We start from the raw sequence: 26,191 nt of genomic DNA, 5'->3' as shown, positions 1-26,191 counted from the left end.
TCATGGTTTTTGTCTGCTACTTCCAAGTGGAGCCTGCAAAGAGCCACATAGTTATGTCATCGGCACAGTCTAGTATGAAAAGGATGAAGCGCCAACATAGAACAAATCCATTAAGTCAAATATTGACAGACATAAGCCATTTCCTGGACTTTGGCTAGAGCTAAACTTGAGAAAACAATTTCGAGTTAAACTCTGAACTCCAGAATTTGGGGAGTAGGAAAGCAATTAAAATAAATTGCATGCTAAGCTTAAATTCAATTGGCAACATTTCTGAATACAATTTAAAGATCTTTTAGCTGCCATCCTTTTATGTACCAAAGTTAGACATAAGGAAAGCATGTGAATTGCTTAAGCTCCAGTAAATAAAGATTTTTTTAAAACATATTTATTTTTTCCCCATGGAACAGAGTTAAAACTGGACACACCTAGTGGCATGGTTACAAATAATTTTCTCTATAAATCTAGCATGTTTCATTAGTTAACTAACCCTACATATAATTTCATGTTAGGGAAATGAAAATCCTCAGAAATTAAGATATGGCCAGACATATCTAAATTAGAAAGCCATAGCCCCCCTACTGTGAAATTTTGATTTAATGATTTCACACCATTTAATCTGATATTTACATAATAATTAACATTGAGTCTAAATTTAGTTCTTAATTTTTAAATCACATTATAGTATATATAATCATTTTCATTGTAAAATTCACACATATAGCTCAATAAAAACATTCTCTATTTTCTCTAATTTTATTTATTTTCCCTAAAGTAAGTGTTTAATATGTATTAAACAAGAATGAGATATATTTAGATGAACATCTGTGCTCTGAAAAGTGCAGGTGATTTAAGCAGGGAGAATGGGAGAGAGGAGAGGAACAAGGACAAGGTAAACTAGTTGCAATATGTATGGAAAAGTCATAGCCGGGCGGTGGTGGCGCATGCCTTTAATCCCAGCACTCGGGAGGCAGAGGCAGGTGGATCTCTGCTGTGGGACGGTCTGTATGTCAAATTGCTCTGATTGGTCAATAAATAAAACACTGATTGGCCAGTGGCCAGGCAGGAAGTAGGTGGGACAAGGAGAGAGGAGAATTGTGGGAAGCAGAAGGCTGAGGCGGAGAGACACTGCAGCCGCCGCCATGACCAGCAGCATGTGAAGACGCCGGTAAGCCCCAGCCACGTGGCAAGGTATAGATTTATGGAAATGGTTAATTTAAGATAAAAGAACAGTTAGCAAGAAGCCTGCCACGGCCATACAGTTTGTAAGCAATATAAGTCTCTGTGTTTACTTGGTTGGGTCTGAGCGGCTATGGGACTGGAGGGTGACAAAAATTTGTCCTGACTGTAGGCAAGGCAGGAAAACTCTAGCTACAGATCTCTGTGAGTTCGAGGCCAGCCTGGTCTCCAAAGGGAGTTCCAGGAAAGGCGCAAAGCTACACAGAGAAACCCTGTCTCCAAAAACCAAAAAAAAAAAAAAAAAAAAGTCACAGAAACCTATGATTATGTAACGTAATTTAAAAATATAACCATCAATACACATACATACACACACACACACACACACACACACACACACACACACACACATCACCCCCACTCTGTATAAAACTGTCCCTAGAAGTCACTGGTTATTAAACAAAACCTCAAGTGCTATGTATGGAATACCACTTTTTGAGTTGTTGTTCAGGGAGGCTCTAGAGGCCACTCCCCTAAACAATCTAGGGTCTTGCCATTCCTATGGGTTGCCTGTAGCTGGAAGTTTTCCTGTGTCCCACCCAGCCCTGAGGTCCTGCAGCTGCTTATAAAATAATTGCTCAGAGGCTTATATTAATTACCAACTGTATGGCCTATGGTAGGTTTCTTGCTAGCTAGCTCTTTCATCTTAAATTAACCCATTTCTATTGATCTATGTATCACCTTGTGTTTCATGGCTTTACCTATGTCCCATTACATGTTGCTCCTTGGACAGTGATTTGGTGCCTTCCCATATTCTTCTTTCTCCTTTCACTATCTCTCTTTGATTTTCTTGCCGGCTCTATCCTGCCCTGCCATAGGACAATGCAGCTTTATTTATCAACCAGTCAGAGCAACATATATTCACAGTATACAGAAAGACATTCCACAGTGCTTCTCCTTTTCTGTCTAATCAAAAAGGAAGGTTTTAATTTTAACATAGTAAAATTGCATATAATAGAACAGTTACCAAGCAAGAATTACAGTTATAATATCTAGTCTATTTGTATTTGGCAAGTTTAAAGAAAATATTCTATCATCTAGGCTATATTTGTGAGTCTAAAGTTTTGTATCTAATTTATCTTTTATACTCTGGTTTCTCTTCAGATCGTATAAATCTTTTGCCTTTTATTAATTTATCTTTTACTATAACCATTGAAAATTGTAACTATTTAGTCTTCAACTGTATTAAAGACCCCAGAAGAATATAATACTACCTGAGTAAATAGGAAGTGAATTGCATGCAACTTTCATAATTTTAGAAATGACAGAGACAGCTGGCTGCCTGGACAGTCAATTAAAGTTCTCCTGTAACATTGGGGCATCCATCTTCATCCTATAGGTCTAGAGTCTCTCAGTCACTTTTCCCTGTGTTCTGTAGAATATCTAGTAGTCTCCTCTGTGAAGCAGGAAACTGGAGGACCATTTCTCCTTGTTTTGGTAAATTCAGTGGTCATTTTCCTATGGGTCCTGCATGTCTAGTTTATACAACATATTGTCAAACAGTCCAGGTAAGAGCAGTTTCTTGCCCAAATGGCTATTTTTGCCATAAAGAAAGCAAACTCCATACAGAGTTTTGTCGATACCCATTATCTTCTCTGAAGTAGATTGGGTTTGCCAGGGACAGACATGTCTCAATGTCCAGAAAAGTGTAAGTTTTTAAAACATTTTAAATGCCATATTCTGTAGGTCTTTGAAGTGTTTGAAGATTACCTGCCTAGTTGAAATACATCTATGTATGGCATAATTCTATTATAATCTCAAAAGCAAAAAAATAAACATTAAAATTAATGTGTGGAAAAGTAATTGGTCTCAGGGAGGATAGCCTCAAACTACATTCTAAACTAATAGGAAAAAAAAGCTACTTTTAGCCATAATTAGAGGAGTCTATTTACAATAAAAAAGAAGAGAGTTTAGAGCACATGACTGCTCAAGGTACTGAGAATATGTGAAAGCTGAATGCTCAGCTGCAAACAGGACCTTTACACCAATCCATCTAAAGCTCAGAGAACATTGGATAAAAGACAGGAAGAAAACTATAAAATGTCATCTTCTAGACACAATGCAGCCTGGGAAATGGAGAGTCTCTGCCATCGTTCAAATAGTCCCAGGTGAGCACACCAGACTTTGATGAAGGGGGCTCTAAAAACAATCTCACAGATTGCCATGGTTGAACTCTTTAGTACAAAACAAAACAAAAACTAATGAACCTGGGAAAAGGGAAGAGAGTGAAGCTATGATGGTCGGAAGGTGACAGGGAGGTTGTAATGCAAGAGTAATCAGAATGGACTGTATACATGTATGAAAATGTCAAAGAACAAGTTTCATTAACAAAAACACATCTGCCATATATAAAATGTATTTTTGTTTTATGTATCTTCTCACAATGTTAAAAGAAGTACAGATAATTTTCAAGTTTAACATTTAGCCAGTGGCCTCATTTATGCAAAGAAAGTGTCTATTATTGGCTACTTAATAAAGTGTGAGAAACAACGTGAGCATGCAACAATGAGGATGCCTGAGTATATCATCATATTGTGAATTATCATTCTGCTGGTATAGTAAGTGACATAAACCCAACTGTATTTGCATTGTTCCTTCGGACTTATTGCCACACTATAATATGAATTCAACTTGAATTTTAAGCAATAGTTCCAGGCATAAATATGGAAAGATAATACCAATAATGGTAATATTCAGTGTCAGAAAAAATAATGCAATACAAGTTGCTGATATGTTTCAGATTAAAGAGGAACTTTCCTAATTTTTAGAAATCTCATCGCACTATGAAGGTAGTAACAAACAATGGGTTTGAAAATTAACTTGGAGCAAGGCAACTGATATTTTTCAGCTTTAGCACCTCAAACTCTAGAACTGGATAAAATGATAATAATTTAACGTTTAAGTACAAAAAGCAAATGTCTGCTCATTAAATGTTCTTAAATTACAATGAAATATACTTCTTCAGCAATTCAGATCTATTATATAAACTTAATTTATACAAATTAAAACAGTTTAGTTGGTAGTACAACATGTCTTTTGATAATTATAATTCATTAAATGAAATCCATTAAACATATATGCATATATGTATATATATATATATATATATATATCAACAACAAAGGACATCTATTTTGAAATGAGGTTGAGTTCATTTTAATTCAGTCTTCACCACTAATATATTTTTAAAGTAAAATAATTTGCTTCCAAATTAAATTTTAATCTTAATAAACTAAGCAAAATTGGATTTCACTGATGGTTCTAATTATTCTTCATTCCTAATGACCATTTGCAGGCTGTGGCTATCTATTCATACTTTCTGTATTTTAGACTTATTGCCACACTATAAATAGAACACTCAATTTTAAAATGTAGTTTCACCTCACCTAATGTATAGACATCGTTAAGTGTGCCAAATTGTTGAATAGTAAATAATATTGATGCTATGCTTATAATAGAAAACTAAGTAGTATGGACAGGTGTGATTGTACTTTTCAGTGGGGAAATGTTTGCTGCCATTGGCTCTCAGGCCTTTTCCAGTCACCGATGGAATGGGTCTTTCCTGTAGAGATGTAGGAAGGGATTTGACGGTGAAAGTGAAGGATAAGGTCTTGACATTTGGAAATACGCCAGATCACAATCTGTCTTGTATTGAATAATGCAGAGGGAGGAAACTCTTAGTAAATTAATTATTGGAGCCCTGTTAATGGCCATGTATCTAAGCCAGTCCATATTTAAAGAAACTAAAGGCAAGGAATTGGTTGGACTGACTGTATAGCTCCTGATAGTATGGCATTTGTCTGAAAGTGGGTTCAGCTGTGAAGTTAGTAAACTATTAGTGAAATCAAGGGGACAATCTAAAATGTAAAATATAATAACGAAAGACATAAAAGACTACATATGAGAAATACTTTCAGAAGTATGAATATTAGAAAATATTTTGCTCCCTCCAAACAGCGTAACAGAGAAGATAGGGATAGACAGCCCAGAAGTGATTACAGAAAGGACAAAATTATTCCATAACTAGGGAAAAGTTAACAATCTCTTTATTTAAAAACAATTTCAAGTGCAGTGCATTCCTCAAACCTGCCATTTATTCTACTTCATATTCTCTTGTGAAGTGAAAGAGAGAAAACAGCCTGATAATTTTCTCATGAGTTTTTTTGGAATATTGAATAAACAAACATAATCTAAGGTGACTATTCCTATAAATTATTTTATCTAATTCTCCCCTCGGCCCTCCTGGATGGGCATGGTTATCATCATTTTACTGTGGGTCAATGGAGGTTCAGAGGGTATGAAACTAACAGAGAAAGGGTCAAATATTCCAGCGCATCTCCCAGCACAGCAAATCTAAAACTTTTAGTACCTGCAAGAGAAGAACATGGGCTCTGGAAGAGAGATACATGGACTCTCTGGCTTCCCTTTACATGGAAAAGAAAACAACTTTTATTTTACAGTTTGGTGTATTTAAAGGGCAGAGCAGGGCCTTGGGGAGTGTCTTGAGCTGTAGCAGTCATAAGGCCTCAAATCTACCAGAGAACATACTTCCCCAAAAGGGCACCTAAAGGCATTTCTTTCTAGCTACCAGATTGCCCAGCAATATTCCATAGACATGTGAATGTCATGTGGAGGATTAGCTGGATCACAGGTTGCCCCTGAAGTCAGGCTTGCCCTTGTTCAACACCTTATACACCATCTGCATAACAACATTTCACAGTTGGTGTCTAAATTCTCGTTTGCTCATACCACATGTGTTTTAAAATCCCATATATTTGAAGATACTACAAGAAAGGAAATTCATTGTGGTATTCACTGTTTCAGTTAACTCTTATTGATCAACAAAAACATTCTCATTAGCATTTTTGTATCATTGCCTGTCTGCATGCATATTTATGTATGTGTGAGCGTGCACATTTGTGAGTGTGAGCCCACACATGCTAAGGCACATAATGGTGTCGGGGTCAGTGGACAGTCTTGTATGTTGATCCTTGCCTTCCACTTTTGTTTGAGGCATCATCTTGTTATTCATGTATGTGCCGTGTTAACTGGCCCACAAACTTCTGGGGATTTTCTTTTCTTTGCCTACCATCACTCTGTAGGAACACTGGGATCCTAGAATGGGATTTCCATACCAAGTTATATGTGAGTCCCTGGGATATAAACTCAGGTCCTCACATTTACACAGTATGTGCTTTATCATTGGATGGCTCCTTTTAAGAAAGTTATATATAACATAAATATTGACTACCATGCAATAAACCTGATTACATAAGGCTATCAGTTATATCATGTACATTCTATGTTGATAAATGCATAAAGAACTCTGAAATGCACTACTGTTTTAATGTTCTTGTTGTTGTTGTTGTTGTGGTGGTGGTGGTGGTAGTATTACTCTATTTAAATTAGTTACCTGGTTGGTTAGTCAAGACCAAGAAGTCAGACCTAGGAATATATAAAGGCAGGCAACCCTGAACTGACCCAGTGGGTTGGATTTATGTTTATTCTTTTATATGTACATGTAATAACACTCGTTAGAAAAGAAGAGTCCACGAATTTGGGGAGGATCAGGAAGAATAATGAAGACATGTTGAGAGTAGAAGGAGTGATGGAAAAGGTAGGATTACAAAACTATATTTTAATTACTGTTATTAATTAAAACAAAGGATGATACTTTGAAAAGAAAGAGCAACCAGGCATTTAAAATACAAGTGAACCTTAGGACAATATTTATACACAGCAGACAAAGATCGTGTTTTCCATTCCGTGGTCTGGACACCTGGTGCACAAACTCCAGCAAGAAAGCCTAATTGAAACCAGGTTCCATGTGTCTGCCATATAATCAGGACTTGGAATTCTGAAGACCATAAAACAAAAGAGATAAGCATGTTTTTCACATCACTGTTATGTGGGCCAATATTTCTGTCTTCAGTGGAATTGCTCTGGTGGCCATTTCAGTGAGTTTTAAAAAGCATGTTCCACTTAGTAGAAACACTTTGCATTACTAAAATCTAATTATGTTATACACAAGCCACAGAGGTAATTATAGTTCATACAGGCACTCTTAATCTGTATTAGTGGGAACATGATACCTGGTGATGAGAAACTCACATGTAATTATCCAGTCTCAACAGCTGCTAGGCAGGTCTTGCATTGATCACATCTAAGTCATCATCCACTTTGTGTATGTGTGTGGGGGGGGGAGTGTTGTGGAGGAGGTGGTATGTTCACATGTGTCCAGATGGATGTATATGGGGGTAGGAGTTACACATGTACGTAGAAGCCACAGCTGCTGTTCCTCAGGAGTGAGCCACTGTATTTTTGGCCAGTGAACCACATGGATCTGCCTGTGTTCTCCTCTCCCCAGTACTATCATTGTAAACATACGCCATCACCTCAATTTGTCTTTTATGTAGGTTCTAAATCAAGCTCAGGTCCTCATACATGCAAGGCAAGTACTTTATTAGATGATTTTTTTCTCCCCATCCCTTAGCCTGCTTCTAACCTACAATGATGATCTATGTTTCTGCTGATTTAGAAATACAGCCAGATTTTGTCATGAGGATTACCTAAGACTTTATGCTATGATTAATATGTTTTACTAAGCCAAATATTTAAGTTAGTGCTCGCTTTCTCTTATATATATGTATATTCTAAATGACATGTATTTGTTGAATGTTGACTACATCTTCAATAATAAAGGATTTAGGGCACTTTATAAGAATTCCAGGATCACAAGTAAGCAACTCCTGGTGAAAGAAGAATTATTATTTATTTTATAATATGTAATTTTTTCATTCCTCTTGATTGAACTGAATTCCTTAGGGCATTGATATGATGCCCAGGTTTCAGCTCACCCACTGCTTATTCTGCTACACTGAATTTCTTCATTGCTAGCACAAGCAATTACTCTTAGCATGACTTCAGTGAGTACAGTTCAGCACTTTGTCTATTTGGCTCCTAATATGAGTGTTGGCATTTCCACCATTTCCGCTGGAACTTCCCTGCACACGGGGATAATTTCAGAGCTACGTTACACTTCCTCACAGAGGTCATCCATCCTCTTCCTGATGCTGACTAAACCGGGGAGAATTTCCTCACATCTACAGGACCAGCACTTGATTTGTTTGTTTTGTCTATCTGTGAGAGTCAGCAGTGACTTATCATTTTTCCATGAATAATAATCTCGTCCTTATCTGTGAAATGTCCCCCTTATTTGAACTGTGTAAGGATGGTGGTGATATATTTTTGATGAGCAGCGGGAAGGTTATAAAATGGCAGCATGTATGTTTAATCCTCTCAATACACATTATGGAACTTCAGTCCTCGCTCTGTAGATCCTGAATCTGTACATGAAAGGAAAAGTCTGTCCTTACAATAAAACCACAAAATACATACTACTACTTAAAGCAGAAGCAGGATAAAAATGAAAAGCAAATACCTGACATATATCCTAATCTTAATTAATATTTTGGTTGGTGGCCTATCAAAAGTTTTCAATGAGGAGTCCTTAACACTTACATAAGTACCAATTGACCAAGACACTTGGAAAACATGGATGGTTTGGGATGGTGTGATATATAAAATTTGCAGTGTGGAAAGGGAAGAAATGACTTGACAGTAACTATGTTTGTTCATTTTAAATCATTTGTTGCTTTACAGAAACTGGATCTTTCTCCCAATACAGGAAAACACACTATTAGGCTGAGGACCAAGTTTACAGAACTGAGTGCCCAGAATGACAAAATGAAGAGTAGGCAGTCAGAGTGATATCAGTGCTCATGATTGAGAATCTTTCCTACCACCTTGACTAGATGTAGAATCACCACTAAAACACACTTCTAGGTGTGTCTGTGAGAGATTTTCCAGATTATATTAACGGAGATGGAAAATTACATCCTAAGTTTGGACAATACCATGTCACGGGCTGCAGTCTCAGACTGCATTAAAAATCAGGGAGGGGTTCTGAGAGATGTCTTTGCAGTTAATATCTCATAATGTTTTTGCCAAGGATCTGACTTCAGCTCTCTCATACACATCAGGCAGCTCAAAAGTGCCTGTAACTCCAGTTCCAGAGAATCAAACCCCCTCAGCTAGCCTCTGGAAGTACTTACATATTACATGTATTCATGAACATGGATATATCCATAAGACACCAGAATTTATCACTCTCTGCTTTTGACTGTGATACTTTCACATGGAAAAGAAATTTACACATAAGTAGTCATCATGGATACAAACTCAAAACTCAAGCAAGTTTAGTGTTTAGTACAGAATTTAAGATAAACCTGTACCTTTGATGACTAATCCAGCCTCTTCTGTTGCTTTGCCAAAGTTCTTACATCTTCTGAATAACAATCAGTAGGAATAAACAAGTATAATCTCAAACTTTAAGTCCAGGTCTTTTATTTTTTTTAATTTATTCATTATTAAAAGGAAAGCTACATTTTAAGAGTATATAAATATTACCCATTGCAGCTGAATGAAAGCTCTCTGATTTAAAGCATTTTTAGTACAACTGAGTGCATTTTCATTTGAATTCTGCTTCTGTGTTATAATTCCAATTGTTCTTAACAACACAGAGATGGCATGTAAATGCTTAATGAAGGTAAGATAATCTCCTCGAAAGTTAGATAAATTTAAAGTGAGTTTTCAATTTAAAGTTACTTGTTGTGATAGCGTGAGTGGGAAAGGCCTTTCAGTGCTTGATTCCCAGTTGAGGAACTGTTTGGGAAGAATTATGAGGTTCCAAAAGCCCATGCCATTTCCAGTTAGTTCTCCCTCCCCTCCCCTTTTCCTCCCTTCCTCTTTCCCTGCTACTTTGTGGGTCAGGTGCACATTTTCAGGTACTGCTTCCTCACCATGCCTGCCTGTCTGGTGCTGTGCTCCCTGCCTCAATGGTCATGGACTCACCTTCTGAAACTGTAAGTACCAACTAAATACTCTCTTTTATAACTTGTTTGGTGTCTCTTCACAGCAAGAGAAAAGTAACAAAGACAGACATTGGGACCTGGGAGTGGGTTATTGTTGTGACTGGCCTGATCATACTGTTTTATGGAAGAGTGTAATAGATTTTGGGTTTAGGATTAAGAAAACAATTGAACACTATAAATACCACATGCAGCAATGCTTGAAGGTCAATTCTAGTAGTAGCTTGGGAGATAGTGGTAGTGTTGAGAGTTATATGGATTATGAAGACCTAGTTCAAGAAGTTTAAGCAGGAAAAAAATATTAGCTATTATGCTAGAGACCATTCTTGTGATGTTTTGGCAAAGGATGCGCCTGCCTTTTTACCTTTTCCTAAGAATCTGCTTGAGGTTCAATTGAAAGTTTTGGACTAATTTGTTTGGCAGAGGGGATTTCAAGACAACTTAATATTGACTGTGTCATGTGGTTATTATCTGTCACTCTGATGCAGATCTAGAAAAAGTGAAAAAGACCAAGTAAGGGAAGAAGAAATTTTAAAAATGTGGAATTTAAGGAGAAAAAGAGCACCAGGAAAAGCCATGTTAGAAACATTTTTTTTTCTGAAAGAGATAAGAAGAAATGGAATAAAGGGAGTGGCATTCTCAGGACAAGACCCTCCCCAGGTAATCCTGCAGTTTTTATAAAAAAAAAAAAAAATCCAAAGAATTATCTGTTTCTAAAGACCAACAAAGTACCAAAGCTTATACAAATGTAATTTCAGGAAGGGACCAGGCTCCATCCCAAGCAAGCAGTGAACTTGGCATCACTGGCCAGACTGTGTGACTCTAGAGCCACCAAGGATACAGGAATAAAGGTGTTCTAGAATCTTCCTCCAAGGTTAAGGAAAGCCAAGCATGAGATAGAGTTGTCCCTGAATGGAGGCCCAGAGAGGCCATTCTGTGAAACTGTGAATATGACACCTGGATTGTGTTGTAAGGTGGTTTGAATAAGAATGACCTCCACAGGCTCACAGATTTGAATGGTTGGTCACCGGGGAGTCTCAATATTTGAAAGGATTAGGAGGTGTGGCCTTGTTGGAGTATCACTGGGGTGGACTTCAAGATTTCAAAACTCAAGCCAGGTCCATGTTGCTATCCTTGATGACTGCAGATCTGAATGTAAAACTCTCAGCTGCTTCTCCAGCATCACGCCTGCCTGCATGCCACCATGCTCCCTAGCATGATGAGAATAAACCTCCAAAATTGTAAGGGAGCCCCAACTGATTGTTTTCTTTTATAAGAGTTGCTGTGATCATGGTGTCTCTTCACAGCAATAGAACACTGACTAAGACATATTGGAAAGCCAAAGATGTTGGAGATACCAGACTCATAGGATATCTGTCAGGGAGAGCTGCACACAAAGAGTAAAACTGGCCCAAGAGAGGTAAGTGGGTTGTAGTAAATAAACCTGGAAGGAAAGAGCTATCTAAGGCCTTTGGCATCAGACATAGAGCTACATGATTTGGAGTTTGTCCTGCTGTATGTGAATCTTTCATTAGGACATTGTTTCCTCACTGTCCTCCTAGTCCTCCTTTTTGGAAATGAAATAGATATTCTTCATCATTGTATGCAGGAAGCATGTGGTTTGCTTTTTGATTTTACATGAGGCTACAATTGAGAGATTGACTTGTGTCTCAGAATAGTCTTTGGACCTTAGATCTTTATGCAGTTTAGGGACATTTGAAGATGGACTAGATGCGTTTTACATTATGATACATGGCCATAATCCTATGAGGGGCAGGGAGTGACATGTTTTGGCTTCAACAAGAATGGCTCCAATGGTTTATACATATGAATGTTTAGTCTCTGGTGGGTGGAAGGATTAGAAAGTTTGGCCTTGTGGGAGGAAGTTGGTCACTTGGAGTGGGCGGAAGTTGGTCACTTGGAGTGGGCTTGTTTCAAATGCCCATGTCACTCCACCCCTGCCTCCTCCTCTCTCTCCATCTTGTAGTTGTCTTAGCATGTTGATGCTCTATGCCATGAAGGTCATCAACTCACCCTCTGAAACTGTAAACCCCAGTAAAGTCTTTCTTCTCTCAGGTGCCTCAGTCATGGTGTCTCTTCACAGCAATAGAAAGAGAGCTAAGACAGTGTTTGTTATAGTACCATAGCTATCACCTAAACTTTGGTACCTCCTTTCTAGAGGAATGCATGAGGATCTTTTGCTCTGACTATAACAGTAGCCAGGAACCTTCTTGAAAGGGTAAAATTCCTAGCAGCTAATTGTCAATGTGTTTAAGGCAGAGTGCCTAAAACAAGGCTTTGAACATTACACATTGGAATGATTTGATTTTTATAGATCAGATAAATTGGAAATACAGGTACAAAGGATGACTATATGAAATTATTTGACTACTTTTGCTCCTGTTTTCCATTTAGTTTTGGGGATATACCCTCACTCTAAAACTGAGGATGGCCTCAAAATCACTATACATTCCAGGCTAGCTTCAACTCATAATCATCCCTCTACCTCAGCCTCACATGTGATGAGATTAACGATGTCACCCACAATGTCTGGCTGGTACAAATTTTTGGTGAGAATTATTAAAGAGTTGGGGCATACAACCTCTAGTATATAGGAAAAGCCTAAGTCCACTAGGAAAACAATCCACTGTAGGATTGAACCTTTGGGCTTGTAAGTAGACAGCACCTATTCTAGTAAAAGAAAGTGAATAAAAGTGAGTTAGATAAAGAACTTAGCACATATTGTAACAAAAGATATATCCCTTTAGAAGAGAAATGATGGAGGAATCACATGCCCTGGTTCTAGTCTGTATTAGTTTGTGAGGCATGTTGAATGTTCTAGATTATCCTTTTTGAATATTGTTTTTTAATAAAATGAAATTCCAATTTTATTTTATCATTTGCTTTTATGATGAAAGAGATTGAACCCGCTACTGTAGGTGCAACTTTCTTAGTCTACCAGTAGTTGTTGTTATTGTTTTTTTTATTTACTTACTTACTTATTTATTTATTTATTTATTTATTTATTTATTTATTTATTTATTTATTTATTTTGAGAGAGAGAGAGAATAAGGCCATTAGCCTTGGCTGGCCAAGAATTCATTGTGTAGAACAGGTTAACACTGAATTGAACTTGCCAAGGTACCCCTGTCTCTATCAAATGTTATTTTATTTAACTTTCTTCTCATTCTGTGGATTTCCTTGTAGAATTACAAATTCATTGTCAGGGCTATGAAGTTAGATAGAGAAATAAAGAGAAATACTAAGAAATAAAAATCTCCTACGAATGTTGCATTCTGTGAGCTTGTTTGTTCTTTAATGTTTTCCAATCCCTACTGGATTACAGATTGCACCTATGGACATTTAAGGGGAAAAAATCTTTACAATGAATAAGTTATGTTAGTATAGTTCATTTAGCACAAGGTGCATTGCTTTTATCTTTCATTGATTTGCAGTTGTTACATTGATGCATCAACTCTTCTAGACATGAAATATTTTCCTTGATTACTTGATCATGTTTTTATTCTTATCCTCCTAATCCCTTGATGCCCATTTTCCATAAGGAATAGCATCACATGGAGAAACTGTGACAAGAGCTAAGGTGATATCTCTGCTGATATTGTTGTTTATTTCCTTGCAGGCTAGCCCCTTCACGTTAGTACTCATATTTGGTGGTAAAGTGGTTGTGACTTATTATTAGTTTGACATCTTTTTTCAAGAATACAAATGTGGCGTTATGATTTTCATCAGGCATTACAGCCTCACTAACTAGTTTTGTTTGTCTTTATTCACATTTCTTTCTGGAAGGAATAGCTGATTTCTGAATTCTTATCTTTCAATTTGTTACTTTAAATTGAAAGTCCTGTGTGTTTTTTGCAGCTCTTCTCAAATATCTTTCTATCATTATTCAATTCCTATCACCTTTTCTCCTCAGCAAGAATTTCATTCTATTTTCTCTAGATTATCTCTCTCAGCAAAGGAGATGGAAATATTTTAAGTCTTGAAATGGAATACTCTTTGACATCAGGGTTTTCCATTTTCAAATCTGATATCATATAGCCACTTATAATTGGTTTTCTTATTATTCTCATCTGCTCAATCAATATTTTCTTGTCAGTCAGATGCAGATTAGTAAGATTAAATTTCATATGTTCTTGAAGGCAGGATATCACAACACAATTTAACAAGATTTTTGCAATCAATATTCATTTGTACTGCTTACACACTAGAAATTACTGACGGGGAAATGTCACAGGAATATAGCCCAAATCACCTAGGTTTAGAGCTTGTTAATCAACCTTTAGAATTTGGTTCTTCAGTAGGTAGGGAAAAGATCAATGCTTACTAAATGTTATTAACCTTTTAATAACTGTTATACATTTAGTAAATATATAAAGAGATTGAAAATGACTAGCTATAAGTAGAAATTTAGAAAAGCAAGATCTATATTTAATATCTACCTCTCATCCATTTATCTATCTACCTATCTACCTATCTACCTATCTATCTATCTATCTATCTATCTATCTATCTATCTATCTATCTATCTATCTATCATCTGTCTACACATCTAAGATACACAAATATGCAAATATACTATAGAAAGTTACATTTTAAATTTCATAAGCATGAGTTATTGAAGTAATTCCAAATTACATTAAGAAGAATTTTGTGGCTTAACAATTCAGGAATGCATAACTCAAAATAAGAAATGAGACTCTGGGGAAAGAGCTCAATAGTAGGTTTAAATACTACATTCAAGACCCTGGTTGGCTCTGCAGTACCTCAAAAACTAATGATTATTCTTTCTAAATTCTGTGTCCTGGAAGTCATCTAAATAATTCTCATTGACAAGCACTTCAACAGGACTGGTGGGTTTGGGAGAGAAGATACTAGCTTGATCTTGTATATTGTTGGTATTTTTGAGATGAAATGTGAAATTCCTTTGTTAGCTCTGAGTTTGTTATGGACAGAGCTGGTTGAGGAAGAAGAGAGGGTCACAGAGTTAAGTGGACTGGGGCTGAGCTGATGTACAGGATAAAGAAGAGATGGTGATGTAGTCAGCTGGACAGGAGTGCCGGTTAGTGTATAGAATGTGCTTCAAGAAATACACCTCACTATCAAGGATAGACAGTATCCTAGGGTAAAAGGGTAGATAAAGTTATTCCACGAAAATGGAACTAAAAAACAAATAAACAAAAATATGTAGGTATTATTATTCTCTCTGACAAAACCATCTTCAAAGCAAAACTAACTAGTCAGAAGAGAAAAGGAGGAATACTCATCAAGGGAACAGTCCTTTAAAACTGGATGCTACAATTCTAGATATAACATTTGTCAAACACAGACGGGGCACAATGAATGTAGACTTAATAGGAAATTTTATAGAGCTAAGTGCCAACATACAATATTTACAAGATCTGAATTAATAATGATGTACCCGAAGGCCTTGGAAAACAGCAAGAACAAATAACACCCCCAAAAATGTAGATCATCAAAATCAATGTAGGGATTAACAAAATATGAATGGAATAAATAAAAGTAGGCAAAGAGTGAAACCAAAAGATGTTTTTTAAGATTAATGAAATTGACAAATCTTTAACCAAATTAACAGAAAGAGAGAGAAAACCAAAATCAATGAAAATTAGAGATGAAAAGGAAGATATTACAACAGGCATCAATGAAATCCAGAGGATTATAATGATATACTTTCATATATTTTTACACCAAAGTGGAAAATTGAAAATAAATAGATGAATTGTTTAATGTATATCACATACCAAAGATAAACCAAGATTTTTTTTTTTTTTTGGTTTTTTGAGACAGGGTTTCTCTGTGTAGTCTTGGTGCCTGTCCTGGATCTCTCTCTGTAGACCAGTCAGGCTTCAAACTCACAGAGATCCACCTGGCTCTGCCTCCCGAGTGCTGGGATTAAAGGTGTGCGCCATTGAGGCCTGGCAAAAATTTTTTAAATAATAAATTCAACACATATTGAAATGGCAATAAAAAAAGCTCCCAGTCAATAAAATAGAAAAAAAATAGGAAGGAAAGAAAGAAGAAGGGAAGGAAAGAATCTAAGCCCAGATGGATTTACCACAGAAACTGAGGTTTCTCAAACTATGCTGTAAAATAGTTCAGGAAAAGAAAATGCTTCCAAATTCTTTTTATTAAGCCAGCATTACACTGGTGATTGAAGCAGATAAAGAATAAAGAAAAACAACAACTGAAAATTATACAGCAATCTGCCTGAAGAACACAGATGCAAAAATTCTCATGGAGTATAACTCGGCAGTAAAAACAATGACATCATGAAATTTGCAGGCAAATGGATGGAACTAGAAAAAAAATCATCCTAAGGTAACTCAGACTCAGAAAGACAAACATGAACCTTCATCCAGTAACTGATGGAAACAGATGCAGAGATCCACTGCCAAGCACTGGGTCAAGTCCCAGGAGTCCAGCTGAAGAGAGGGAGGAGGGATTGTATACGCAAGGTGGGGTTAAGATGAAGGTGGGAAAACCCACAGAGACAGCTTACTCCAGCTCGTGGGAGCTCATGGAGTCTAGACTGACAGTGAGGAAGCCTGCATGAGACCAACTTAGACCCTCTGCATGTGGATGACGGTCATATATCTTGGTCTGTTTGTGGAGTCCTAGCAGTGGGACCAGGATCTGTCCCTGGCACATGAGCTCACTTTTTCGAACCTATTTCCTATGATGGGATCCCTCACTCAGTCTTGATGTAGTGGGGAGGAGATTGGTCCTGCCTCAACTTGATATGTCATGCTTTGTTGACTCCCATGGGAGGCCTTATCCTTTCTGAGGCATGGATGGAGGTGGGTAGAAAGAAGGTTGGGGGAGGGAACAGGAGGAGAGAAGGAGCTAACTGTGGTTGGTAAGTAAATAAATTTTTTAAAATTAATAACTAATGATACAAAGTAAAAAAATTCTCAATAAAATGTTTTCAAACCAAACACATCTAAAATAGCACCTACCACAATCAAGTCAACTTCATTCAGAGATTCAGGAGTTGTTTAATACATATGAATCAATAAATGTGATCCACTGAATATGACTCAAGGACAGACACAACATGATCATCTCATTAGATGAAGAAAAGGCGTTGACAGTATAAAACATCCATTCATTACAAAAGTCCTAGAGAATCTTGGGGATACAGGAGATATATTTCAACATAATCAAAGAAATATACAATCAGCCTAGTCAATACCATGTTAAATTGAGGGGAAAAAATAGAAAATAGTTCTACTGAAACGAAGAAGAAAACAAGGTTGCCATTCTCTTCCTTTCTGTTCAATATAGTTCTCAAAGTATTAGCTAAAGCAGTAAGATAGGAGATGGAGATAACGGGCTAAAGATTGGAAAGGAAGAAATCAACATATCCTTCCTTAATGATGATATGATGATGTAGAATATCCTGAAGACTCTAGCGTATTCAACAAGTAATGCTGATCAAATTAGATAGATGAATGTAGAAACATGTAGAAGAATAAAACTATATTCTTATTTTCCATCCTTCACAAAACTCAACTACAAATAATCAAGGACCTTATCATAAGAATTGATCACGGAATCTTTTACAGGACAAATTAGGACATGCATTTTAACTTAAAGGCACAGAAAAGGACTTTCTGAACAGGACTTTGGAATTGCAGACACTGAGGCTCATGGTTTTTTCTCATTAACAAATGAGAGTCCACTAAACTAAAAAGTTTCTGTATAGTAAATGATACCATCATTTGTGTAAAGAGGCATTCTACAGGATGAGAAGAATTGTTGATCAACTATACACTATTACAGAGGTACTGGACCATCCGTATTCATTCATTCTTACTATATTCACAATATACATAAAATTGAAACAGCCTAAATGCCCATCAACCAATGAAAGGAAAATGAAAATGTAATACATGTATGCTGTAAAGACTAGTGAAATTATGAAATTCACAAGTTTGAAAGGGATTGGAAATAATTGGTCTGAGTGTAGTAACTCATACCCGAAAACACAAATATTTCATGCTCTTTCTCATATGTGATGGCTAGATTTGAATCTTTAGAATTTATGTACTTAACTTTGAACTAATAAGGGGCCAAATGGGGGATTTGAAAGAAAGGGGATATAAGACAGGTGTGTGAAGGGGGAAATGGAATAACTGGACAGGAAGGGTTAAATGGGATGGAGGATGGAATATTAGGGCAGAAGAAGAATCATAAGAAAAAAAAACACTAAACACTTATGAAAAAGCCATATAGAAATTGACTACTGTAGAAGCTTCCAAAAATGTATATATGTACATACATAGAGGGGGTTTAAATGAAGTTACTCTGAATGAGTGGGACAATGCTTCTCTCAGATATCATGGGTTATCAAATAAAAAGTCTAGTACCAGGTGTGGGTTACCTCTTTTTAAGGATTTGTTGGCTAGTGCATCCCACAGGTTTCATAAGCATTTTAGGCTATTATTATTGTTATTACTCTTCCAAAACTTGAAGGTAAGACCCTGTTGTAGAAAATACCACATACTTACATCATAGGACATAGAGAAATCAAATACACTGATCTGGAATCTTTATTCATATTGGATAGCTTTCACGATTCTGGAAGGGTCTATGTAAACTTCTGGGAGAGAAAAGTAATCAACAGTATTTCCTACCTGTGATCTCTGCAACTACAATCCCAATGGGCTTGGAAGATATGAACAGTGGTATAATAATGGCAGAAATGTTGCAGAAGTAACCACCCATTTTTAAAATTGATTTAAGGCCTGCTTTATGAGATGGAATCCATGCCAGGTAAGTATAACTAGGCAAAAATCCATGGCAAGCTAGGTCATAACTCTAGAGGAGAGTTAATCCTGTTTCCACTAAATAGACATAGTAAACATGTTACTAGATTTTTATATTTTTACCTGAATATTAGTGGATCTCTAAACCCTAATCATAGAATTTTTTTGCAGTAGATAGTGATTAATACAGAGAGTCCAAATTGGTCAACATAGAGAGAATAAAGGAATGGGGAATACTCACCTCTAAATGGGACATTATTATCTCACTGATTTTCCCAAAGTTCAGGGATCATTGAGGTAGAGAGGCAGAAAGATTGCAAGAGCCCAAAATAATCAATGTCCAGAGTGAAACAGTATTTTTCAGACATGACAATACTATTGCACACATGATCTCACATAACCTATAGTTGCATGCTTAAGACCTACATAAGAACAAGTCACCCAAAATTCCAACATGGATGGGGAAGGAACTCATGAAATGCCTTCCTTAGCTATTCACAGTTGGTAGTTTCTGGGCATTGAGAGTAAGTTTTGTTCATGGATGACACACTCCATAAGTCAATCCATGCTCCAGTTGATGGACACATAAGCAGTACTGTGGTGGTATTGTGTTCCCTAAAATATTGTGTACCCTAATAAACTTATCTGGGATCAGAGAACAGAAAAGCCACTAGATACTTAGGCTAGAAAATGTTGGCACTCACGCCTTTAATCCTAGCATTCCAGAGGCAGAAATCCATCTGGGATCTCTGTGAGTTCAAGGCCACATTGGAAACAACCAGGCATGGTGACACATGCCTTTAATCCCAGGGAGTGAGCCTTTAATCCCAGGGAGTGATGGTAGAAGGCAGAAAGGTATATAAGGCGTGAGGACCAGGAACTAGAAGCATTTGGGCTGGTTAAACTTTTATGCTTTGAGCAGCACAGTTCAGCTGAGACCCATTCTGGATGAGGACTCAGAGGCCTCCAGTCTGAGGAAACAAGACCAGCTGAGGATCCGGCGAGGTGAGGTAGCTATGGCTTGTTCTGGTTCTCTGATCTTCCAGTTCACTCCAATACCTGGCTCAGGTTTGATTTTATTAATAAGAACTTTTAAGATTCCTGCTACCCAGCACTTAGCAGACTTGGTGTGTATTTTAAAAAAAGAGCTCATTAAATTGGGATGGAAAGTGATATGGTGGATGGGGGAGCACTTGTAGGGGAAGCAATGGGTGTATATATGGTCAAAACACATTGTATTGTACATGTATAAAATTCACAATTATAAAAGAGCCTGAAAAGGAAAAAATGCAGGTATAGGCAAGCACATTCTGAACAAAACTCCAACACAAGTGATATCCCCAACCATCAATAAGTGGACATACAAAAATCAGAGTTTCTGAACAGCAAAAGAAAACACCAGCAGAACAAACAGATATCCCACAGAACTGGAGAAAAATCTTTACCATTTACTTCAGACAAAGGGCTAATATCCAGAATTTACAAAGAACTGCAAAACTCAAACAAGAAGCTACAGGGCTGTAAAATAACAATGTCTGGAGTCATCTGGAAGTTCTTTGGTTTTCCTGAGGTTTTCTGAGTTACATTCTCTTACACAGACTAAGATTCACAAGCAGTCTAACAGTTTGCAGAAACAAACAGCCGTTAAACATCGAAACTGGTGTTCTTGTCTTTTGTCATTAGAAATTTCTTTACATATCATAAATGTTGATACGTACTCATGCAGAATACAAGAGTCAAACTAGTTTGATGCTGCATCTGCCAGTGATTCATTGTACAAAATGTAGCACTGGCTTTTGTCTAGGTTTTTCTTGCTTTTCCCTACTCAAATGTACACGTCTAGTATGGCCAAGCACAGAATTAATGACTTCCTGCATCAATGCTTACAATATCCCCATGAGATAAGCAATTCCACTGGTACTTTTCAGAAGAACAAATAGAGGCATTTAACACTTAAACGGCTTTGCCTAAAGTGACGCCATTCATGGGTTAGAGTGCGAATTTGAACTCATGTTCTGATTGCAGAGCCCATGGTTTAGGGAACTCTTGTCAAGATGTCATGACAAGAAACCCCCTTTCTTTGCTTCCGATACATCACAATAACAGATAAATGCCCATAGAGACAACATAAAATTAAAGCAATGCTCAAAAACAAGACCAAACTATAAAGTACAAACTAGCTGAAGCCTGGCATGAAAGACAAGCAACTCCATGTACTTCCGAGAAAGCTGGGCTTCACTGGACTGCCACATTTGCCCCACAGTGAGCAATGCCCAATTCCAGTTTTGCTGATGGAAAACTGACCGCTCCCATACCTTATAGAATATAAGTTCTCTATATAGAACTACTGTAGTTGCTTATATAGAACTACTGTAGTTATTTTTATTTTTTGAATGATGTGTATGTATTTGTGTCTATCCATATATGTGCACATAAACGTAGTTGCTCACAGGGGCCAGAAGAGGACATTGGATGCCCTGAATTTCAGGTATTTGTTAGCTCCCAGATATGTGTGTTGGTTGGTGAATAGTCCTCTGGAAGAGCAGCAAGCATTCTTAGCTGGCAAACCACCTCCTTACAGCCCCAGAAATTTCTTAAGGAACATAAGAAGTCTTGATCTTGCAGCCAGAACTTCTGCCAAAGCGCTCTTTGACATATTAACTAGACCTAGGAAAATATGCTCATTATCCAAGATAATGGACTTGGACAAAGAACATGCAAAGCTAGGTATAAGACCTTAGGACTGTATTTAAGAAATTGAATTAAAAAAAAAATCTCTCACTTAACTCAATCTACAAACCAAAATCCCAACTCATGAGAGAATAACAATAAAGGGTCAGTGGCTGTAGAAATCTATAATGTAGATGGAATACATCATCTTTAAAAAAAATTCACCAGCCCAACTGGAATACAAATATAGCACTGTGATACTCTTCTTGAGCAGAGCAGATCCAAGCTCTCTGTTACAGATCTCTACTGCTACAAGGGTCAAGAAGGAAGCTGAAATTTAGTGAGCATAAGATTTAAGAAGATCACAGAGGCTAATAATCCCAACCAATGTCCCGTTTACTCCGGAACCCTGTATGTGAACTCATGAATTGGAACGCTATGAGAAGCACACTCTGCTTTGGTGTATAGAAGGACAGTTAACCACCAACATGGGAAAAGGAGGCCCGACAAGTGATAAATGAAAACCTACCATTCATGATATATTTTGCAACAAGCTCCTTGTACTACCCTTCAAATCATTGGTAAGGTACCATCTCCCCCCTGTTATTTTTTTGGCAGTATTAAAAGTCATTATTTTTTTTAATTTACTGTACTTCCTTATTGTGTGTTCTTGTGCAGATTCTAATCTACACAAGAATAAAATTAATCATGGCCCCAGGAGGGAGGATGTTGCTTTAAGACGTTAAAGGTACATATACAAGACACAAATACATGTTTTCAGGGAAAACACACATATGCGCTCTCTATATAAATATGAAATATGACTAGTAAACATGTACCTGCTGTTTTCTACTGGGTGAAGAAAAGCACGGTGAACATCAAGGGAAGATTAGCATTTTGTAAAATGATATACACCTTCTTAAAATATAGAATGAAAATGATACTATAGTTGATTTCAATTTTCTAAAAAAAAAATTCTCTACCACCCATCAGTAAGTAAATATGACCAGCAATGATAAAAGATAATAATTTAAGATTAAATGTTTAAAAGCAAACAACCCTTTCTACCTTTTGTTCCTTGCAACTCACACACTTCTAAAAGGAACCCCATTCTTCTGCAGCCCCTCCCTGTTACATGCTGACTTCCTGAGCTGTGTTGAAAAATAATGAAGTCGCCTTGAAGTTCTGTATTTTGGATTGGTTTGGAGGGAATAATAAGTACATTTTTTTCAACCATAATCTTCAAAATGTCTATCTTTTTCATAAATTCTCAGAGGCACCTTCATTCTATTTACTGGTATACATTTCAAGGATTTCAAAAACAATGCACATTTCTTGCTATTCACATTGACACAAAGCCTTATGTAATAGATTTCAGGTGCTTTGGGTGTAAGAACACAATTTTTCAAAACATGTAAATGGAAATCGTTGTTTTTCTCCCTTTAAAAAAAAAAAAGAAAGAAAGAAAACTTCCCTTTTTGGCTGCAAGAACAAACAGGAACTATGACCACAGGGATGAGAGTGAATGTAACAGGTGGGCAAGGACATAATGAACTTATTTCTCTCGGGAAAGAATGTGTCCACCACATTTTGCTTTGATAATGCAGCTCAGGTCATATCACAAAACTAACTTGTCTTTCTTATGCATAATCTCTGTACAAAATGCCAGACTAGGACTCAGTTATGCCAGCAGTTAACAGGTTTCCATAAAGCTTGCAAGAGTAGCTAAGTAATGCTTCAACACTACCTTCTAACTGAAATTATATTCTCACACTCTTTAATGCTTTGCTCCCATTGTTACAGGTCTATAGCTTCACATTGACTGCTTTTAGTTTATTAATTTACTTTACAAGCAGAAAGTAGAGAGCTCCAGAAATGAGGCTGTCCTCATGTAAATTCTATGCTTTAAACAAGTAGAAAAGATTGCATTACCTCCCCCACTTTGTAAAATGTCTAAATAAGCATGAAGCACAGACCTGGGACTTTTATCAAATCAGCAAATTGATGATATATTCTCCATTTCATTCATCTTTTTTTTGATAAAATCAATTATAAATACTCTGGTAGTAAAAACTGATTTTCTAATGAAGTGAACAACAGCAATTATACTTTACCACCTACTACAAATGTAAGTCTGAACTTGGAGCTTTGGAATGAGAAAATTAAGTCTCTTCTGCTCAGATTTCCGGGTGTGCTTGCAGGCTCAGTTTTCTTGAACAAAAAACACATTTAAAATAGGGTGTAGGTATGATTAAACTAGGGATTAATCACCATTTATATTCAGAGGTCTTTGTTTTGCTTGGGAGGTTTAATTTGAGAAAACATAAGCTTACTAACTTTCAAGATATTTGTACTGAAACGAAAACTGCTAAGCATTATTTCAACATGATTCTCCAGAAGAAATGTGTGCAAAGTTTCTGCCACACAATGTGAGCAAACACGATCTACGGGAACAAAAGAGGTTTGCATGCTGCTACTCAAAGGACTTTTAAAGGTCCTGCCCAGGAATAATACACATAAACCACGGGAGGGGGACTGGGGAAATCAAAGCACACTTACTTTTCAATGTGTGTAGACCAATTTTCTTTCCTATTTTACACTAAAAATAAGAGGGTGCACCAACAAGTCTAGCTGGCTGGCAGTCAGCTAAGCATGGGCCCCGACCCTTCCCCTGGCCACGAATGTTAAGACAAAGCTCTTTCCATAGGTCTGTGCTGCATACTCCTGAGATAAGGCACCCAAACGTGAAGCCATAGCCGAGTGACACAGACGCTGGACTAAATGAAATGTTTACATATATCCTGTCTCGTGTTTCTTCCTCATCCCTGCCACACATGATTTCCCTAAATCAATATTGACTCTGGTTGCAGAAAAGCAGGACTTAAACAAAAGGAAACCTGGAAGAAAAAAAAAAAAGGTCGGACAGGACACTACAAGTACTGTATTTCTCTTTTCGGATTGCAAAGACCACGTGAAATCAAGCAGAGACAAAGCCACATAACTTCAGCATTTCTAAATATTCTTGCTGGCTTGTTTCTCCCCCAAAAGCATAACAGATTTCTTAGCTTATATTACAACCCAGAAAGAATATTTGAGTAACATCTTAAATCTGCACTCACCATGTGAAAGCAACAGTTGCGTGGAATGAAAATGTGTTTTGTCCTGTCCCCTGTTCCATTTCGGTTTTGACTATAGTTGTCCAACAACCAAAAGGCCAGAGCTGACACCCAGAGGCCCCGTCCATGAGCCGGTTCATTTGCCTGTCAGTCTGAACGCTGGCTTCTGCGTGCTGCGGCTGAGCACTTTGCTGAAGTTCTAATATAATTTCCATATGGTTCCCACCGCCTCACGTAGGTGATCTGGCCTTTCAGTTCAGTGAATACACAGAACACTTTTCAGGTGAGGCTGTAGCATCCAGCATTAAATCGTCCACCCTCGAGTTTAAGGAGTTCGTGGTGAGAAGTGGGTGGAGAGAAGCAAGCTCACTACAGGGAACTCAGGCTGTAATCAGAAAGCAGAAACTTCCTCTCTTTTCCTGCCTTGCCTGGCTGAGCGGCTAGTGCCTCTTTCGCAGAACTTCGGAATGTACAGGGAGGACGCAGAGGGGCCCCGCCAGACAAGCCTTTCTCAATCAATTAGCTTGCAGCCATTACTTGTGACCTGAGGTCACACTGCATAAGTGTGTGGGGTGTGCCTCCAGGGGTCCCAGGGCTACTTAGTGCAGCTTAGATAACCAAAGCTGGGCAGACCCTGATTTCTAGAAATATTTTAATAGGAAATGTGCTAAAGATGTAAAGTAACCAAAAGAGTAAACCTGAGTGTCCTTGTTGAGTAGGTATCGCTTATTTTAGTGAATCCAAAACAATACTTTTCCACATTGGATCAAACAGCACTTAGGACCGAGTAGGGACATGTTTCCATGCCCGGGGACACAGAAATGACCAAAGAACTCATATACACAGTCACATCATTACCAGCACATCCATTCCTTGTATTGTGTCGTGCTTTACTTTAGACTTTTAAAGAATTTTGATGCAAAATTCAATTATAAACAAAGTTCTTGGTGCCTAAGGAATTGACTTTGAGGACCTGGGCATAGCTATGCTAACTTCTGGTGAGATTCCACACCACAGTAACATCACAAATTCTCTTATTTTCAGAACTATATTAATTATAATGTCCTCTAGTTCGGAAAACTGTATCTCTCTCCTTTAGGACATTTCAAACTGGGAATTCATTAGAAAATCTATGAGACACTAAATAGAAATGCAATATTGTAAAACTATGCCTGCGTTTTATACATCAAGTTTTCATATCCTTCAAAAAATACAATAATAGTTATCATTATCAAATTTATGACAAGGGAGTATCAAGTAATAGCACACCAAAGCAAACCTATTCTTTTGAATGATCCAACCAAACTAAGGAGCTCATGTTTTTACAGTGATTGTAATAGGCACCCCTCCCTCTCCCAGTGGCTGTCAGTCAGAGACAGAGCTAGATGGCCAAGACTCCCTCCTTCACCCTATTTACTGAGTAATCCCACAG

General features: G+C 37.3%; 1 protein-coding gene across 10 annotated transcripts in view; it reads right to left on the bottom strand.

Moving 5' to 3' along the window:
• Positions 1–25,275, bottom strand: part of LOC107402019 (uncharacterized) — a 474,536-nt gene extending 449,261 nt beyond the window's left edge. For 3 of the 10 annotated variants that reach the window (XR_013043819.1, XR_013043822.1, XR_013043827.1), the window contains exon 1: positions 24,763–25,252. The gene's annotated coding sequence lies outside the window, so the exon portion shown is untranslated. Of the gene's footprint in view, positions 1–24,762 lie in introns of all 10 variants that reach the window. The other 7 variants (XR_013043821.1, XR_013043823.1, XR_013043825.1 and 4 more) reach the window with 6 other exon arrangements.
• Between the last annotated feature and the right edge of the window lie 916 nt (positions 25,276–26,191).

Source organism: Peromyscus maniculatus, chromosome 12 (genome assembly GCF_049852395.1).
Source record: "Peromyscus maniculatus bairdii isolate BWxNUB_F1_BW_parent chromosome 12, HU_Pman_BW_mat_3.1, whole genome shotgun sequence".
Taxonomy (NCBI): Eukaryota; Metazoa; Chordata; class Mammalia; order Rodentia; family Cricetidae; genus Peromyscus; species Peromyscus maniculatus.
This window is presented reverse-complemented; position numbering and strand designations above follow the sequence as displayed.